Genomic DNA, 12,609 nt, shown 5'->3' with positions numbered 1-12,609 from the left:
GTCATAATTGCAGATGAAAATTAGCAACTTGGAGAATGTCTTTGGTGTGAGTCACTTGGGTAGCAGCGATTTAAAGCAGGTCCTCAAGAAACAGCTCATGTGTATTGCATCTACTATCTGAGTCCGGTGCTTTACCACCCTCTGCTCTACTGCAGCCTGCCTGAAGCACTTAGAATCATGGAATCAGAGAATGGTAGGGGACCTCTGGTAGGGTATTCCATTGAGGCCCATGGATGTGTGGATGTCCAGCCTCTCTAGATGATCTCTACCCCAGTCCCCCTTGAATGAGGGAGAGTCTGCCTTCCTCTAGATTTTCCCTCTTACCTTTAGGGACTGAGGATTGGTCTTAGCAGTACAGACTGAAGCAAAGAAGCCATTCAGTAACTTCCTGCACCTGGGAAGGAAGAATAAATTGCACCAGTGCAGGTTAGGAGGTGATCTGCTAGAGAGCAGCCCTGTGGAGAAGGACCTGGGAGTCCTGGTGGGCAACAAGTTCTGCATGGGACAGCAATGTGCCCTGGTGGCCAAGAAAGCCAATGGGATCCTGGGGTGCATTCAGAGGAGTGTGTCCAGCAGATCCAGGGAAGGTCTCCTCCTCTGCTCTGCCCTGGTGAGACCTCACCTGGAATATTGCATCCAGCTCTGGGCTCCCCAGTTCCAGAGGGACAGGGATCTGCTGGAGAGAGTCCAAGGGAGGGCTACAAGGATGCTGAAGGGACTGCAGCACTGCCTGGGGAGGAGAGGCTGAGAGCCCTGGGGCTGTCTGGAGAGGGGAAGACTGAGAGGGGATTTAATAAATGGTTATCAATATCTGAGGGCTGGGGGTCAAGAGGGAGAGGACAGACTCTGCTCAGCTGCACCCTGTGATAAGACAAGGAGCAATGGATGGAAACGACAGCACAGGAAGTTCCACCTCAACATGAGGAAGAACTTCTTCACTGTGAGGGTCCCAGAGCCCTGGAGCAGGCTGCCCAGGGAGGTTGTGGAGTCTCCTTCTCTGGAGCCTTCCCAGCCCTGTCTGGATGTGTTCCTGTGTGACCTGCTCTGGCAGAGGGGTTGGACTTGGAGATCTCCAGAGGTCCCTTCCAGCCCCTAACATCCTGTGAGCCTGTGAACTTTGCCTTCTTTGTCACCAGGTCATTCAGCAGCAGGCCCACATTTTGCCTGGTGTTCCTTTTCCTGCTGATGTATTTGAGGAAGCTCTTCTTGTTCTTTTCACATCCTTTGCCAAATGTAATTCCAAGAGGGCCTTAGCTTTCCTTGTTGCATCCCTGCATACTCTGGCAATGTTCCTATATTCCTTCCAAGCAGCCAGTCCCTTTTCCCACATGCTGTGGATTTCCTTCTTCCATCTGAGTATTTCCAGAAGCTCCTTGTTCATCCATGCAGGCCTGCTGCCTCCTCTGCTTGATTTCTTGCTCGTGGGGATGCACCAATCCTGAGCTTGGGGGAGGTGGTGCTTGAATATTAATCAGTTCTCATCACTCTTCTCAGCAATGCTCAATGCCAGCACAAGGGGCAGTGATGGAAGTTGAGGCATAGGAAGTTCCATGGAAACAAGAGGCAGAATTATTTCACTGTGAGGGTGGCAGAACCCTGGCACAGGCTGCCCAGGGGGGTTGTGGAGTCTCCTTCTCTGGGGGTATTCAAACCCTGCTTGGATGTGTTCCTGTGTGATCTACTCTAGGTGATCCTGCTCTAATGATCTCTTGAGGTCCCTTCCAGTCCCCCATATTCTATGCTTCTATTCAGCCCCCCAGTCTTCTAGAGCCCTAACCCCTGGGATTCTTCCAAGAAGGTCTCTGAAGAGGTCAAAGTTGTTAGGGTTGCAATCTTACCATCCTGCTACCACATGCATGATTCTGAGCTCCCCCATCTCATGTCACTGCAGCCAACACTGCCTGGTTTGTTGTTTGAGCTAATTTAAGTAAACTGAGGACCTGCAGTTATTTTTCTCTTGCTGATTTACCTGATGACCTGGGGCACAGCAATGAAGATACTGATCACAGAATCACAGAGACATTCAGGTTGGAAAAGAGCCTCAGGATCACCAAGTCCAACCCAGAGCCCTACTCTACAAGGCTCACCCCTAAACCATAGCCCCAGGCACCACATACAAAACACTTTCAAATACATCCAGGGTTGGGGACTCCACCACCTCCCTGGGCAGCACATTCCAAGGCCTGACCACTCTTGATGGGAACAAATTCTTCCTACTGTCCAGTCTGACCCTGCCCTGCTGCAGCTTGAGGCTGTTCCCTCTTGGTCTATCACTAATTACCTGGGAGAAGAGACCAGCACCAACCTCTCCACAACCTCCTTTCAGGGAGCTGTAGAGAACCAGGAGGTCTCCTCTCAGCCTCCTCTGTTTCACACTAACCATCCCCAGCTCCTTCAGTCACTCTCCAACAGATTTCTTCTCCAGGCCCTTCCCAGCTTCCTTGCCCTGCTCTGCCCTGGCTCCATCCCCTCCACATCTCTCTTGTGCTGAGGTGCCCAGAACTGGAGACAACCCTCGAGGTGTGGCCTCCCCAGAGCTGAGTCCCAGGGGACAATCACCTCCCAGCCAGGATGCCATTGGCTTTCTTGGCCAGCTGGGCACACTGCTGGCTGATATTCATCCACTTTATACAAGCATGGAAAGTAGTCTAGCTGGATATAATAAACAAGCCCTAAGCCAGATTTCACACATCAAGAAGCTGGCCAAGTCCAGGGAATGAAGGTGGCATTAAATCAGGCTTCTGGTGAAAGAGTGAAATTGTGATGGGAGAAGCAAGCACCACAGATTAATGGGAGAGTGGAGAGCTGGCTCTGCCTAGTGCTGGACAAGGAGTGAGGGAAATAGATCATCTTGCACTTGTTCTGCACAGTTGGCAGTGGAAAATTTAAGGGCAAGTTTGACACTAAGTGATCAGCAGAGGACTTAAAATGTTACTGCACATCTGAGTCACAGCCCCTTTTTAGTACTTAGTTTTCACACTGAGAGGTATTACCATTCATCAGAGAGGCACATGCTGGATGAATGATCCCTGGAGGTGCAAGCAAGTGTCAAGGTGAGAGAAAGAGTAGAAGGAAACAACCAGAAAGCACCAAGAACCGGGGCCTGGGATGTCTTTATTAAGCCAGTAGCAGTTGATAGAGCTCTAACTTCTGAAAGGAAGCTCTGAGCTGGCTGTCAGGAGGTAAAACTGGTAGTGATAGGGTGAGCATGCTGCAGGGAGGCTGCCACAGTGCTCAGCTCCCTGCTAAGAGCCAGGCCGGGAGGAAAGCATAAACATGGCTTCTATTGAACAAGCCTTGAGCGTCCAGCTCAGGGATGAACCCTGCCATGAAAGCCTTGCTGCAGGCTTTTGGGTGCTTGCTGTCCAGAGAGGACATGGGTCCTGGTGGTGAACAGTGCCACATCCAGCTGGTGGCCAGGCACCAGTGGTGTCCCCCAGGGATCAGTGCTGGGCCCTGTCCTCTTCAACATCTTCATCGATGATCTGGATGAGGGGATTGAGTCAGTCATCAGCAAGTTTGCAGATGACACCAAGCTGGGAGCAGATGTTGGTCAGTTAGAGGGTGGAAAGGCTCTGCAGAGGGACCTCGACCGACTGGACAGATGGGCAGAGTCCAATAGGATGGCATTCAACAAGTCCAAGTGCCAGGGGCTGCACTTTGGCCACAACAACCCCATGCAGAGCTACAGGCTGGGGGCAGAGTGGCTGAGAGCTCCCAAACAGAGAGGGACCTGGGGGTGCTGATTGATAGCCACCTGAATATGAGCCAGCAGTGTGCCCAGGTGGCCAAGAGGGCCAATGGCATCCTGGCCTGCATCAGGAATAGTGTGGCCAGCAGGAGCAGGGAAGTCATTGTGCCCTGTGCTCTGCTTTGGTTAGGCCACACCTTGAGTCCTGTGTCTAGTTCTGGGCCCCTCAGTTTAAGAAGGACATTGAGAGACTTGAAGGTGTCCAGAGAAGGGCAACAAGGCTGGGGAGAGGCCTTGAGCACAGCCCTGTGAGGAGAGGCTGAGGGAGCTGGGGTTGTTTAGCCTGGAGAAGAGGAGGCTCAGGGGTGACCTCATTGCCCTCTACAACTACCTGAAGGGTGGTTGTAGCCGGGAAGGGGTTGGTCTCTTCTCCCAGGTAACCAGCACCAGAACAAGAGGACACAGTCTCAAGCTGTGCCAGGGGAGGTTTAGACTCGAGGTGAGGAGAAAGTTCTTCACCAAGGGAGTCGTTCGTCATTGGGATGTGCTGCCCAGGGAGGTGGTGGAGTCCCCATCCCTGGAGGGGTTCAAGAGGGGATTGGATGTGGCACTTGGTGCCATGGTCTAGTCATGAGGTCTGTGTTGATAGGTTGGACTCGATGATCCTTGAGGTCCTTTCCAACCTAAGTTATACTGTGAGACTGTGATACCAATGTGCAGCTGAAGGCAAGCTGGTCCCTTTCTTGTCGTGTGTCCGTCCTGAGCTGCTGATGTCAGCAATCAGTGGGAAATAAATAAGGGAAGAATATGCATCCTCATTGGAAAAGGGAAGAAGAGAGCTCACACAGAGCAATAGCATCTGCAGTACAATGAGGCTGCAGTCATCCTCAACATCCACAGCCTGTGCCTAAGGCAGTCTGGGAGGTTAAGAGAAAACAACCCATGCATTGCATTGCAAGGATATTTCAGCAAGTGAAGAAGGGAGAGGGGGGTGGGGGGGAAATGGGGGGAAAGAAAGAAACAAACCAAAACCCCAACTGCTTCAGAGGAAACTTTGAAGCAAAACATTTTCCTTGATGAAGTTCACTCTGAGCTGCTGTTCTGAGGAGCAGTAAGACAAGACTGCAGTACAGCAGCTTGGCAAAAGGTGTTAGCCTGAGCCCAGGCAAAAGGTGTTTAGCCCAGAGCGAGAGCCCAGACAGACTGCAGCATGGTTTGGCTGTTAGCCATTTGGTACAGACAGCTCAGAGAGGCAGGTGGGTGCCCCCCATCCTGCCTCTCAAACATGTCTGGAGGGAACAAGCTGTGACAAGGAGGCCCTTCCAGGGCTGGGAAGTTCCTGCTGCTCTCAGCCAATGCAGAGCTGGCTGTGAAACTCTTCCTAGGCATCTCTTTCAGAGCATCCCATGCTGCTTCCTTGGCTTTGCTTTAGAGAGCGCCAGGAATGCATCTGTACAGGAGGTTAAGAATCATGCTGACAGCCTGCCAGGAGATGTCATTTCCCAGCCCATGTTACACCATGGAGATCAAAAGCTGTGAAAGTCAAGGCTACCACACTATTTTAGGTAGTTCAAGGCTGATGTGAGAGACTGCAGAGGGAAATCATTGAGGGGTCCCTCCCAGCATTCCTGATGGCCTTTCCCCATCCTGTGTGCAAGAGTGCTTGCATGAGGCCAGCCTCTTTTTCCAGGCAGTTCCTGGCCCACACCTGAGCACCAAGCAACTGCACATGCCCAGCCTAGCACCAACTGCAAGCCCTGGAGCTGTTCAGGATCCTGGATATCATCCTACCATCTGCCAGTGGCAGAAACATCCTTTTTTTCACACAAAGACATTCAGCAGAAGGCTTTTAACAGTGAGATGAGAAGGTGCTTGGGTCCTGCATGGCTTTGAATTCACAGCACGAAGCTCTAAGGTCTAAACCTGTGTGGTGACACATGGGTTTGATGGGTGGACCACTAGATGGATAAGGAACTGGCTTGATGGCTGCACCCAAAGAGTGGCTGTCAATGGCTCCATGTCCCAGTGGAGGCCAGGGACAAGCAGAGTCCCTCAGGGATCAGTCCTGGGACCTTTCTTGTTCAACATCTTTGTGGGTGCCATGGACAGTGGCATTGAGTGCACCCTCAGCAAGTTTGCTGATGACACCAAGCCGTGTGGTGCAGCAGACAGGCTGGAGGGAAGGGAGGCCATCCAGAGGGACCTGGACAGGCTGGAGAGGTGGGCACAAGCCAACCTCATGAGCTTCAACAAGAGCAAGGGCAGGGTCCTGCAGCTGGGTTGAGGCAATCCCAGGCACAAATCCAGGCTGGGCAGGGACTGGCTGGAAAGCAGCCCTGAGGAGAGAGACTTGGGGGTGCTGGGGGAGGAGAAGCTCAACAGGAGCTCTCAGTGTGCACTTGCAGCCCACAAAGCCAATCAGATCCTGGGCTGCATCAGGAGAAGTGTGGCCAGCAGGGCAAGGGAGGTGATCCTCCCCCTCTGCTCAGCTCTGGGGAGACCCCACCTGGAGTACTGTGTCCAGTTCTGGAGCCCCTATTACAAGAGGGATCTGGAGGTGCTGGAAGGTGTCCAGAGAAGGGCCAGGAGGATGAGCAGAGGGCTGGAGCACCTCTCCTGTGAGGACAGACTGAAGGAGTTGGGGCTGTTCAGTCTGGAGAAGAGAAGGCTCCCAGGTGACCTCATTGTGGCCTTCCAGTATCTGCAGGGGGCTACAGGAAGGCTGGGGAGGGACTGCTCAGGATCTCAGGGAGTGATAGGACTAGGGGGAATGGAATGAAGCTGGAGGTGGGAAGATTCAGGCTAGATGTGAGAAGGAAGTTCTTCCCCATGAGAGTGGTGAAGCCCTGGAATGGGTTGTCCAGGGAGGTGGTTGAGGCCCCATCCCTGGGGGTGTTTAAGCCCAGGCTGGCTGAGGCTCTGGGCAGCCTGATCTAGTGTGGGGTGTCCCTGCCCATGGCAGGGGGGTTGGAACCATATGATCCTTGTGGTCCCTTCCAACCCTGACTGATACTATGATACTATGATACTATGAAACCACTTGGTGCCTCTCTAGCCAACTGCAGGTCATACAGGACACAATTGTCAGGGTTGAAAAGGACCTCAAGGATCATCCAGTTCCAAAGCCTCTGCCACGGGCAGGGACACCTCACACTACAGCAGGCCAATGCCATTCTGCAGCAGGATATTCCTCAGCCTTCTACACATTGTATCAGCAGGCCTGAAGTGGTTGCTTTCATCCAACCTGAAACATTTGCTCTTCAATTGCACCAAGTGACCTTGTGTGAAGTCATCTGGAGTTGTAAAGGAAATAGGAGCCACCATCTGGCTTTTTTTCCTGTTCCTTATTTAATAAATTGCTACCACATCTCCTTGCATCTGATCAGCTTTATTGCTCTGTGCTACTCATTCCCCTTTCATCTTGTGGCTCCATCTTTCTTTTAGCACCAGCTACGTGCAGTGGCTCTCGGCAATGGTTGCAGCACCGCCTGGGTAGCCAGGCTGGAGACAGCTCTCACCTTGCTGCGGTGGTCTCAAACTGCACCAGGGGAGGAAGAAGTACTTCACAGAAAGAGAGATTTGCCGTTGGAACGGGCTGCCTGGGGAGGTGGTGGAGACACCTGGAAGTGTTTAAAAAGAGACTGGATGAGGCACTTAGTGCCATGGTTTAGTTGATGTTACATGCGCTCCAAATCCCCCTGCTCCCATCTCCAGCAGCGGAGGTTTGAATGGGGAAAGACAAAGGTGCAAAGCTGCCTTCCCCTTCGCCTGGGGACAGGCAATTAGTGCCCATTCTTCCCACCGGCAAGGAGGTTCCTGCCCGGTGGGGAAGTCCGCCGGGTTTGGGAGCTATGATTAAGCAGCATGCTTCGCACACATTATACACTGGCCTTGGACACATTGTCTAGAAACACCTTAAACAGAGTGGCCAGAAAGCTCTCGGGGCTCTCACCATCACCTTGCTGCTGCTCCTGCCCTCGCTCTCACTCTGCTGCTCTGGCTCTCACCATCACCTTGCTGCTGCTCCTGCCCTCGCTCTCACTCTGCTGCTCTGGCTCTCACCATCACCTTGCTGCTGCTCCTGCCCTCGCTCTCACTCTGCTGCTCTGGCTCTCACCATCACCTTGCTGCTGCTCCTGCCCTCACTCTGCTGCTCTGGCTCTCACCATCACCTTGCTGCTGCTCCTGCCCTCGCTCTCACTCTGCTGCTCTGGCTCTCACCATCACCTTGCTGCTGCTCCTGCCCTCGCTCTCACTCTGCTGCTCTGGCTCTCACCATCACCTTGCTGCTGCTCCTGCCCTCGCTCTCACTCTGCTGCTCTGGCTCTCACCATCACCTTGCTGCTGCTCCTGCCCTCGCTCTCACTCTGCTGCTCTGGCTCTCACCATCACCTTGCTGCTGCTCCTGCCCTCACTCTGCTGCTCTGGCTCTCACCATCACCTTGCTGCTGCTCCTGCCCTCGCTCTCACTCTGCTGCTCTGGCTCTCACCATCACCTTGCTGCTGCTCCTGCCCTCGCTCTCACTCTGCTGCTCTGGCTCTCACCATCACCTTGCTGCTGCTCCTGCCCTCACTCTGCTGCTCTGGCTCTCACCATCACCTTGCTGCTGCTCCTGCCCTCGCTCTCACTCTGCTGCTCTGGCTCTCACCATCACCTTGCTGCTGCTCCTGCCCTCGCTCTCACTCTGCTGCTCTGGCTCTCACCATCACCTTGCTGCTGCTCCTGCCCTCACTCTGCTGCTCTGGCTCTCACCATCACCTTGCTGCTGCTCCTGCTCTCACTCTGCTGCTTTGGCTCTCACCATCACCTTGCTGCTGCTCCTGCCCTCGCTCTCACTCTGCTGCTCTGGCTCTCACCATCACCTTGCTGCTGCTCCTGCCCTCACTCTGCTGCTCTGGCTCTCACCATCACCTTGCTGCTGCTCCTGCCCTCGCTCTCACTCTGCTGCTCTGGCTCTCACCATCACCTTGCTGCTGCTCCTGCCCTCGCTCTCACTCTGCTGCTCTGGCTCTCACCATCACCTTGCTGCTGCTCCTGCCCTCACTCTGCTGCTCTGGCTCTCACCATCACCTTGCTGCTGCTCCTGCCCTCGCTCTCACTCTGCTGCTCTGGCTCTCACCATCACCTTGCTGCTGCTCCTGCCCTCGCTCTCACTCTGCTGCTCTGGCTCTCACCATCACCTTGCTGCTGCTCCTGCCCTCGCTCTCACTCTGCTGCTCTGGCTCTCACCATCACCTTGCTGCTGCTCCTGCCCTCACTCTGCTGCTCTGGCTCTCACCATCACCTTGCTGCTGCTCCTGCCCTCGCTCTCACTCTGCTGCTCTGGCTCTCACCATCACCTTGCTGCTGCTCCTGCCCTCGCTCTCACTCTGCTGCTCTGGCTCTCACCATCACCTTGCTGCTGCTCCTGCCCTCACTCTGCTGCTCTGGCTCTCACCATCACCTTGCTGCTGCTCCTGCCCTCGCTCTGCTGCTCTGGCTCTCACCATCACCTTGCTGCTGCTCCTGCCCTCACTCTGCTGCTCTGGCTCTCACCATCACCTTGCTGCTGCTCCTGCCCTCACTCTCACTCTGCTGCTCTGGCTCTCACCATCACCTTGCTGCTGCTCCTGCCCTCGCTCTCACTCTGCTGCTCTGGCTCTCACCATCACCTTGCTGCTGCTCCTGCCCTCGCTCTCACTCTGCTGCTCTGGCTCTCACCATCACCTTGCTGCTGCTCCTGCCCTCACTCTGCTGCTCTGGCTCTCACCATCACCTTGCTGCTGCTCCTGCCCTCACTCTGCTGCTCTGGCTCTCACCATCACCTTGCTGCTGCTCCTGCCCTCACTCTCACTCTGCTGCTTTGGCTCTCACCATCACCTTGCTGCTGCTCCTGCCCTCGCTCTCACTCTCCTGCTCTGGCTCTCACCATCACCTTGCTGCTGCTCCTGCCCTCACTCTGCTGCTCTGGCTCTCACCATCACCTTGCTGCTGCTCCTGCCCTCACTCTGCTGCTCTGGCTCTCACCATCACCTTGCTGCTGCTCCTGCCCTCGCTCTCACTCTGCTGCTCTGGCTCTCACCATCACCTTGCTGCTGCTCCTGCCCTCACTCTGCTGCTCTGGCTCTCACCATCACCTTGCTGCTGCTCCTGCCCTCACTCTCACTCTGCTGCTCTGGCTCTCACCATCACCTTGCTGCTGCTCCTGCCCTCACTCTCACTCTGCTGCTCTGGCTCTCACCATCACCTTGCTGCTGCTCCTGCCCTCACTCTCACTCTGCTGCTCTGGCTCTCACCATCACCTTGCTGCTGCTCCTGCCCTCACTCTGCTGCTCTGGCTCTCACCATCACCTTGCTGCTGCTTCTGCCCTCGCTCTCACTCTGCTGCTCTGGCTCTCACCATCACCTTGCTGCTGCTCCTGCCCTCACTCTGCTGCTCTGGCTCTCACCATCACCTTGCTGCTGCTCCTGCCCTCGCTCTGCTGCTCTGGCTCTCACCATCACCTTGCTGCTGCTCCTGCTCTCACTCTCCTGCTCTGGCTCTCACCATCACCTTGCTGCTGCTCCTGCTCTCACTCTGCTGCTCTGGCTCTCACCATCACCTTGCTGCTGCTCCTGCCCTCGCTCTGCTGCTCTGGCTCTCACCATCACCTTGCTGCTGCTCCTGCTCTCACTCTGCTGCTTTGGCTCTCACCATCACCTTGCTGCTGCTCCTGCCCTCGCTCTCACTCTGCTGCTCTGGCTCTCACCATCACCTTGCTGCTGCTCCTGCCCTCGCTCTCACTCTGCTGCTCTGGCTCTCACCATCACCTTGCTGCTGCTCCTGCCCTCACTCTGCTGCTCTGGCTCTCACCATCACCTTGCTGCTGCTCCTGCCCTCACTCTCACTCTGCTGCTCTGGCTCTCACCATCACCTTGCTGCTGCTCCTGCCCTCACTCTGCTGCTCTGGCTCTCACCATCACCTTGCTGCTGCTCCTGCCCTCACTCTGCTGCTCTGGCTCTCACCATCACCTTGCTGCTGCTCCTGCCCTCACTCTCACTCTGCTGCTTTGGCTCTCACCATCACCTTGCTGCTGCTCCTGCCCTCGCTCTCACTCTCCTGCTCTGGCTCTCACCATCACCTTGCTGCTGCTCCTGCCCTTGCTCTCCTGCTCTGGCTCTCACCATCACCTTGCTGCTGCTCCTGCCCTCACTCCCACTCTGCTGCTCTGGCTCTCACCATCACCTTGCTGCTGCTCCTGCCCTCACTCTGCTGCTCTGGCTCTCACCATCACCTTGCTGCTGCTCCTGCCCTCACTCTGCTGCTCTGGCTCTCACCATCACCTTGCTGCTGCTCCTGCCCTCGCTCTCACTCTGCTGCTCTGGCTCTCACCATCACCTTGCTGCTGCTCCTGCCCTCACTCTCACTCTGCTGCTCTGGCTCTCACCATCACCTTGCTGCTGCTCCTGCCCTCGCTCTCCTGCTCTGGCTCTCACCATCACCTTGCTGCTGCTCCTGCCCTCACTCTCACACTGCTACTCTGGCTCTCACCATCACCTTGCTGCTGCTCCTGCCCTTGCTCTCCTGCTCTGGCTCTCACCTTCATCTTGCTCACTTCACTCAGACCTGGCTCCTCCCTGGACTCTGCCTGCCCTGGAGTGAGCCTGCCTGCCGTGAAACCTGCGGCTTTCTTGCAGTGCTGCTGCTCAGGAGTTTCCCCTCACAGCAGCCCTGTCTGTGGACACCGATTCTGGCAGGTCCTCCGCCTTCGGATCGTGCTGCATTATCCACAGTTGAATGAAACCCCTGCAGTTCCTAGAGCCTGCCGCTGAGGAGAGCCCTCGGGACCGACCCCAAAGTCCCGCTCCGTCCTCCTGAGTACAACCTGGTCTTCCCATCAGCTTTCCCAAGGTTCCTGGCTTGCCTCTGATTTTCAGTGGGGTAAAGCTCTGTTGTGCCTTAGCCTCTTCCATTTTCTGGATTCTCTGAGTTGTACTCAAGTTGCCCATAAGCGTCCTGGTAGAATTCGTGACCAGACAGACCCTGTCAATGGTCACATCAGGTTTTATGCCTAATTTGGGGGCAGGGTTTCAGGGAAAATGAAGATAACTCTGTTTCTCTAACTCCAGCCTCATTAGTTCAGCCCCTATCAAATCAGTTGAGCAGATGGTGTTGGGTGATAGGTTGGACTTGGTGATCTCAAAGGTCTTTCCCAGCCTGGTTAATTCTGAATTCTGGGTGGGCTGGTGTCCATCCCCAGGGCCTGAGGCCCTGCTGCTCCCTTCAGAGACAGACTGGTCCCTTGCCAGGGCACTGCCATCACCCTGTGCCATCAGGGAGGCAGAAAAGGAAGGCTCTGCTGTACCCACTATGGCTTTGCTTTTTTTCCACAGCAGCCTGTGTCTAACCTGGCAACTGCAGCTGTAGGCTAGTTCTAGGTAATCATCACCTGCTTTTCCAACCTGGTAGCTGGCAGCAGTGGGTCCATCCTCCAGGCAGGAGACAGTTGTGCTGCACCTCGAGCTAAAGACACAGCATTTCTCCACAACACATGTGGAAAGTTAATCTCCATGATTCTCTGTGAGAAGAGATGGGCAAGAGCCTGCTTGACTCATGAGTTACTTGCTGGTAGCTCCCTTCCACCTGTCACAGTGGGAAAATGGGGAAAAAAACCTCTGTGCAACCCTAAATAGGAACCTTCCACCTGCAGCACCTAGCAGGGAGGTTTGTGCTCACTCTGATTCTCTGCCTGAGGTCCCTGTAAGCCTCCCAACCCCTCAATTAGCTAATGTTTGGGGAAAAGAGGAAAGAGGCAAACCCTTGCAGCAAGCCCTTGGAGCTGCCCACAGCTTGGCTGCTTTACTTCTGTAAACCTGTCTCCATGCTGCTGAGTGACCTGCTAGCAGTTGGGCACCTCCTTTTGCTTTGGTTTTAGCCTCATGGCTGCTGATTTAGAC

This window comes from Melanerpes formicivorus, unplaced genomic scaffold (genome assembly GCF_026170545.1).
Source record: "Melanerpes formicivorus ecotype bairdi unplaced genomic scaffold, bMelFor1.0.p_v2 SCAF_8, whole genome shotgun sequence".
Classification (NCBI taxonomy): domain Eukaryota; kingdom Metazoa; phylum Chordata; class Aves; order Piciformes; family Picidae; genus Melanerpes; species Melanerpes formicivorus.
This window is presented reverse-complemented; position numbering follows the sequence as displayed.